This window comes from Euprymna scolopes, chromosome 40 (genome assembly GCF_053919585.1).
Source record: "Euprymna scolopes isolate OS-2025 chromosome 40, ASM5391958v1, whole genome shotgun sequence".
In the NCBI taxonomy this organism is placed as follows: domain Eukaryota; kingdom Metazoa; phylum Mollusca; class Cephalopoda; order Sepiida; family Sepiolidae; genus Euprymna; species Euprymna scolopes.
In genome coordinates, this window is record NC_136521.1 from 44,596,625 (window position 1) to 44,604,159 (window position 7,535).

General features: G+C 34.7%; 1 pseudogene; it reads right to left on the reverse strand.

The window, feature by feature from the left end:
* Nucleotides 1-7,131: 7,131 nt before the first annotated feature.
* LOC145265862 (U2 spliceosomal RNA) lies at nt 7,132-7,212 on the reverse strand (annotated as a pseudogene).
* Between the last annotated feature and the right edge of the window lie 323 nt (nt 7,213-7,535).

A 7,535-nucleotide genomic window follows, 5' to 3' on the forward strand; every position in this document is an offset into this window, starting at 1 on the left:
TTATTCTGATTTTTTATTTTGAACTTATCTTACTTTGTTTATCAACATCAATAAGTAACTATTTTCCTATATGATTGATTATTTTCCTATATGATTGAATATTTTCCAGATACATCAGCCTTACTTTTAAAAAAATGCTAGGTTTATTCTGGTGTCTTAAAAAAAAACACCCAATATTTTTGCTGATGAGGAGACTTTGTTTCAAAAAACTATGTGTTAAAATTATTGTTCATGACTTAATGTCTATCTCAATAAAAACATCGTTTCCGAAACGATCGTACATTTTATTGGCTTTGTTGTGTTCCTCCTTATGAAACAGATTTTTAATTTTAATTATAAATTATCAATCATCTTACTAAATATTAAAATAGCTCTAGGATATATGCCTATTGAGCTTATTATATATCTGCATCACAACGAGCACTGTTTTTCTTGTATTTTAATTAAATTAGTGATTCTACTATCACATTAAAATACACTCTGCTCTTTAGACTGCTGTTCTAATCCCCTTTAAATATATATATATATATATATATATATATATATATATATATATATATTTAAATAAGGGAGTAGTCACGAACAATGTGTATTTTTTAACATTATTTTATTATTCCATGACTAGGTTTTTCATTGTGAATTATGTTTGGATCATTGTAATAATGTTTTTATGTCATTGAAATCGTTTACGCGTTTATATGTTTATATATATATATATATATATATATATATATATATATATATATATATATATATATATATATATATATATATATATAGTTGAACCCCGGATACTACGGTGGCCCTGGGATAATGGTTTTACAGGTTACGATGTGGAATACGATAATTTTTCGGTCCCTGGTTGCGGTGTTTGCCTCGCCTTACGATGTTATTTATAATGTTATTTGATTAAATACATGTGTATTATATACGGTATATGTTATGTAACTAATTTTTAATATGTACTGTATAAAATTTTGCTTAAGCCCCGCCGTACGGTGATTTCACCAATCACGGTGTTGATTCATGCCGTATCCTGGGGTTACACAGTATATATCGATTTCGCCGTATGAAGTTCCGCCTCAACAACTAAGTTGCTCGGAAATCTACACAGATGATTTTTTTTATAGTGGTGAAGGCTTTGTGTAGAACCATCCACTATATATATATATATATATATATATATATATATATATATAATTTATTTTTTATTTTTTTCAAGCACAATAGAGTTCTTGTTTCTGATTTTGTTGCGTACATTTCAATTCGCCGAGCGGTCTTTTTTTTTTATTTCGGCTGGCATTTTGGCTACTATGGCACCCAGAAGTCGTTCGGCTTCTCAAGCTCTTCCTATCGGTACATCCGATCGTCGTCAGGAGCAATTGTTGTTGTTGTCGTCTTTTTCTTCTTTATTGAGGCTTGGTGTATTTATAATTTTTCTTTTCCTTTTTTTTTTTTTTTTTGTTATAAAGATGGATGCAGGATGTGTAAGGGCGAATTATTCTTATTTTTTAATTTTAATTTTTTTTTTTTCTTATTTCATATTTTATTTATTTAGTTTATTTATTGTTAGTTATTGAATACAGTTACTATATTTGTCCCGGCATTACATGAGATCCGGTTAATAACGGGCTGTAGTTTTTAATTAGTATATAGCTTATGTCTGAAACAGTAGATTCATTTTAGGCACGTATGATAAATAATATCTGCTCCTTTTATTGAACACTATCAACAACCTCGTTGAAATTCAATGGGTTTATATTTTTGGATATTTTTACCTGGAATATATATATATATATATATATATATATATATATATATATATATATATATATATATATATATATATATATATATATATATATATATATATACGCTCTTATTTTCGGATTTTCCTTATAATTGGGCACTCTGCTGGATTTCTTTTTCAAAAAAAAAATTATATATATGTGTGTGTGTGTGTGTGTGTGTGTGTGTGTGTGTGTGTGTGTGTGTGTGTGTGTGTGTGTGCGTGTTCATAAATCGTAGCCTAAATAATACAAAGTGTATTGTTGTGTTGCCAATGTTAAAGGAAACCTGACAATTTGTTCTCCAATTTCTTTGGTTTTCCTTAAAGCTAATTCTATTATCTCCTTCGCGATTTTTGCAGTCGAGTACCTTAAATCTGTTTCTTATTCAAGATGTATTTTAGCCACTCGAAAATTCTTGCTACACAGCACAATTCGGTGCAATATTCTGGAGTTTTCAAAGAGTGGTTAGAACTGCAATTATTTTCGACGTAATTGTCAAAACCTTTTTGCCTGGAACTATTTGGGGGTCGTACTCTCACCTTTGAGTGCGCGTATTCTCAGTTGGGGCAGGGTGAAACGAAATTACGACATCATATTGCAGGGTTTCCCCTTGCGTTAAAAATGTGACGTTTTGTTTTTGTCGGGAAAGAAGAGAAGCCTAATTTGATAGAAACGTTTGCTTACGATGAAAATGCAATAAATAAACATAATTCCTGAAATGAAAGAAGGAAACAAAAGTAAGGAGAGAATGGTTTTCCGTGTGTTGATTTTGAATTAGCTGTCTTTTTCTTATTCTTCTTCGCCTCCAAGCAAGGCATATTTCAACTTGAAACGTGAGGAGCTACTATTTGAGGAGTTCAGTAGCGGGATGTCTCTTCACATTATATCTATATTCAGGTTAGTACAGACAGCGAAGCAGGAAACAGGGCGCCCAAGCATCGGTTATCTTCATCTGAAGTTAACTGCTGACCGACTTTCGCGGGCTGAAAGAACTACTCGATATTCCTTTTCTTCTTACTACCACCTGCACAAAACAGAGCAGGTAATGCAATAAACCATTTCCTGGTTATTATAAAAAGGTTTTGTTTCTCCGTTTCGTGCAATGGTTTTCATTACATGTTAATTCGTTTTAACACAACACTAATATAATCTGTTCTTATAAATGGCGGGCCGATCTAATCTTGTTCTCTAATTAAGGTTAGGTTTACCCAAAGACTGAGATCCAGAATGAATCTGAAAATGAAACCAATGAGAATGATTCGTCCTGGCTATTGAACTTGTTTGTCATAAGCTGACGCCATCAAACGAGAGCCGAATCAATTGTCAAAACGGTATAGCAAATTACGTGACCTAGGCTTGTGTTTAGAGGGGAGAATTTTGTTTTGATTCTCCGTTTCGTGCAATGGTTTTCATTATATGCTAATTCGTCTTAACACAACACTAATATGATCTGCTTTTATAAATGGCGGGCCCGATCTTATCTCATTCTTTTATTAAGGTCAGGTGTACCCAAAGACTGAGAATCTAGAATGAATCTGAAAATTAAACCAATGAGAATGATTCGTTCTGGCTATTGAACTTGTTTGTCATAAGCTGACGATCAGGTGATGTCATCTTTTAAAAATGGCATGACAGGCGTATATATATATATATATATATATATATATATATATATATAATATTTCTTCCAAAATCATCCCAGCCTTGACATTCGTTTTAAATTCTTTTTTCTACGCACACCGTATCTTCCTTTTAATAATATTATTAGAACCCATTCCGTTTTCCTTGGACCCATTTGTGAATTATTCCACGGATTTCTGCCTTTTGGATTACTTTGGACCATCTTCCAATTACGCGGTTCCCTTGGATTTTACTTGTGGAAATGGAAATTTAACCAACTTTTTTGGATTTTGGATTTTTGGATTTTGCCGTTATTGGATATTTTACTCTTCACCAGACTATCCATTCACGTGAAATCACCTTTTTCTTCACCATATTCCCTCTGATTCACTATTTGTTACCAAGTAAGATCTATGACTTAATTGTAGTGTCATCAAATACTTTTGCAAGCAAAATCCGAGCCCGCATTTTCCTTAATCCTACCCTCTGATGGGAAGGAGAGTATTTCTCCGAAACTCCGCGGATTAAGGACTATCCACTTATTTTGTGCTTCCTTTTTAAAAATTAAATATGTTTTCAACTCTTTTTCAAAACGTTTTTAACATGTTTTATTAACAACTACTAGTTCATATATATATATATATATATATATATATATATATATATATATATATAGTAAAATCGTCCGCTAGGCCTGTAATCTTGAGTTATAAGCCATATTATTTTCAGAAGAGAAGAGAAACAAACAAAAAGTATCAATCCAGAGAAATTTTGAGATATAAAAAAGCTTGCAGGCGAAGAGCAATTTCCGGGAGGTAGCCAATCTAAAGAACAAAATATTTGTTTTAATCCTAAAATATCGAGCATGTCTTATAGAGTGGTTCCGGTTTCTGATTGCCAGTATCAATCCAGAAAAGTTTGGAAATGTAAAAGCTTGCAGACGAAGACACAGAGTAGAGTTTCCGGTTGGTAGGTGATTCGAAGTCTTGAATTTTAAAGCTTGCAGACAAAGACGAACAGTTCCTTTCCGTGTGAAAACAAAAAGTTATGTACAGGAATTCTGAGAGATTCAGCATATTTTATGGATTGATTTGGGGTTCTGATTGGTTGGTAGCAGAGCGTAGTCTCGTTTGATTGGTCAGTTTTTATCACTCATGTTTATAAATAAAACTTTTCAATTCTTAGTAACCATAATTTCGTATTTATACCAAAAATATTGCAATACAAGTTCTTAACTACTACAGCATCTAAAACCATGCTTCTTCATAAACGCTCTGATGCCCATCTGGCATGAATTGAAATGAACGGCTCTCGTCTTGGGGAGGCTTCATGTTTTGACAAGCTTCTGGGCTTGACCTTTACTCCCGATCTGAAATGGAACGCGTATATCAAATCCATTGACAATGCTGGAAAAATGGTGGTATTCTTCTACCGCTCCAGTAGATATATCACTCCTGGTACAATTCTCTACCTATATAAAAGCCAGGTACGGCCAACGATGGAGTACTGTTGCCACATCTGGGCAGGAGCTGCTAGAAGCAGCTAATCCTACTTTGACAGAGTTCAAAATAGACTACGTAGCTTAATGGGGGTGCTCTTTTCTCTTCCCTACAACCTCTTTTCCACAGAAGAGACGTTGCGAGCCCGTCTCTGCTTTATCGTTATTTTCATGACAAGTTCTCGTCTGAGCTTCAATCTATGATCCCCCTTCGCCTAACTTTCACGAAAAGCACTCGTCTAGCCAAAACCACTATCAATAATTTCCACACTCTTTATCTGTGTCTAAAACCTAATTGTACATGAACAAGGCTTCTTTCTTAGAACTGCACGCCTGTGGAACTCTCTTCAGATTGCCCACTTTCCAGCTGACTACAATCTGATTGTCCTCAAATCCAATGTAAACAAGTTATTGATGAACCGTCCCCCTAAGTAATCCAATTTACAAAATTCCCACTACTTATGTTTACTACGCTATAATCACAATGACTAATGTATGCCCATTAACCCTTATCATCGAGTGGCCTCCGGGCCTTGATAATTGATGATTCCTGTGTAAAAAAAATTTTTTTAATAGATATAATGGCTTGAATTTCAGTTTATAATGCAAATGTCAAGTATCATGTTTCAATTGGGCTCCAAACCAAACCATTCATTTCCAACGCGCCCCTATCATATCAAAGAACCTACTATTGATTTTAGGGGCATTCATTCATCTATCTATGTATCTACCTATTTATCTATTTATCTATCTAGTCATCTACCTGTCTATTTATCTATCTATTCATCTATCCATCTATCTATTTATCTATTTATTCAATTATCTAGCTCTCTCTCTCTCTCTCTTTCTTTCTTTCTTTCTTTCTTTCTTTCTCTCTCTCATTCCATTGTCTTATCTTATCTTTGCTAGTTCTCCATTTAACATCCCACACAGATAACCACTCCTTACACAAATTTACTACTCTCCCCACCCCTTTTTACTACTCTTCCCACTTCTCCTCCCCCTCCTCAACTTTTCTATCTCCTTCGACTACTTTCGTTTACGACGTTCCGATCATTGCCAACATAAAGTATTCCATTGCCGGGGGCTACGACTTCTCACGATTGACATTTACATTTCTTTTTAATCAACATTTGATCATAGCCACGATACTATTTTTTTTTTTAATTCGCTCTCACCCCCTCAACTCTGTGTGATACTCAAGAAACCTTTTCAAAAAATCCGTATTTCCAACCCTTTTTGCACTTGTAAACCAAGTTCGCTGCTAAACCGACGCGGACCGATCGTGACTTCCTGGTGAGGCGAGCCTGACAACGCGATTAATGGCGTCGTATCCTTAATAGAGCCAATTAAAGTAAACGGTACGCGTTGGAATGCCAGTAATATGCAACGGTCGTTCCAAACGTAAGACCCCCTATTTTTTTTTTAAACTAAAACACTAAAGCGTTGAAGACCTACGAAGACGGAATAAGAACTATTAAAACGAGCAACATTGTCGGAAATTTATCCTCTTTCAGATAAATTCGACGTGAAAATACTGGCCTGCAGAAAAACAAAGCCGATAGCCATTAGTCGCGTGCTCTCGTGTAATGAATGAATGCGTGAATGTAAGATTGACATGAAATTCGTAAAGATAAACTAAAATGACCGAAAAATGGGCTGAAATAACTTAAATAAATAAAAAGTAAATGACTTAGAATGACTTTAATGAACGTAAGGATGAATTGAATGACCTTAAGAATGACTTGAATGCTTAAAAAATAACTGAAATCCTTCAAAAACAACTTGAATGTGTGAAGGGGAAATGGGGACAAACTCCCCGGGGAGTAGGGGAGCTGGATAGTGACAATTGGTATGAAGGGTTGCCTCTACATTGACCAAGGTCTTATATGTGGGGTTTCCCCCACATATAGTCTTTGCTTGTAGTATCTGCCGGAACAGATACTACACTTTGAGATATTAAATTTTTTATTCACAGGAAGAAAAAATGCAATTGGGAAAATGAATAAAATCTTAGGCACAAGGCCAACTCAAAAAGAAGAGGGGATGGTGAGGTTGGTTGATCCATCTCGTCTCTGTTGTAAATTTTAAATGCTTTTTCTCTCGGCCAGCCTCTTTTATCATGGTTACCCCTTTAAATTTGTATTTATGTGTGTGTGGTGGGAGAGGGTCCTACTTAAACCCAATTTTAAAAACATTTTTTATTTATATTAAAAAATACAAAAAAGATAACAATATTAAAAAAAATTCATACTACAGACAGATACTACACTTTGATCTTGGCCAAAAGGCCAAGAAAAGGGTTATTTATTTGCTCCCCCGCCGAGCTAATTAGGCACAAGGCCGATTTTTAATGTGAGGAGTGAAGGGGAAATGGGGACCAACTCCCCGGGGAGTAGGGGAGTTGGATAGTGACAATTGGTATGAAGGGTTGCCCCTACATTGACCAAGGTCTTATATGTAAGGCTGCCCCCAAATATGGTCTTTGCTTGCAGTATCTGCCGGAACAGATACTACACTCTGCTCTTGTCCAAAAGGCCAAGAAAAGCTAAAAAAAAAAAAAAAAAAAGCGAAGAACAGCATCTATTAACAACAGACCTTTGATCTTAACCAAAAAGGCCAAGCAC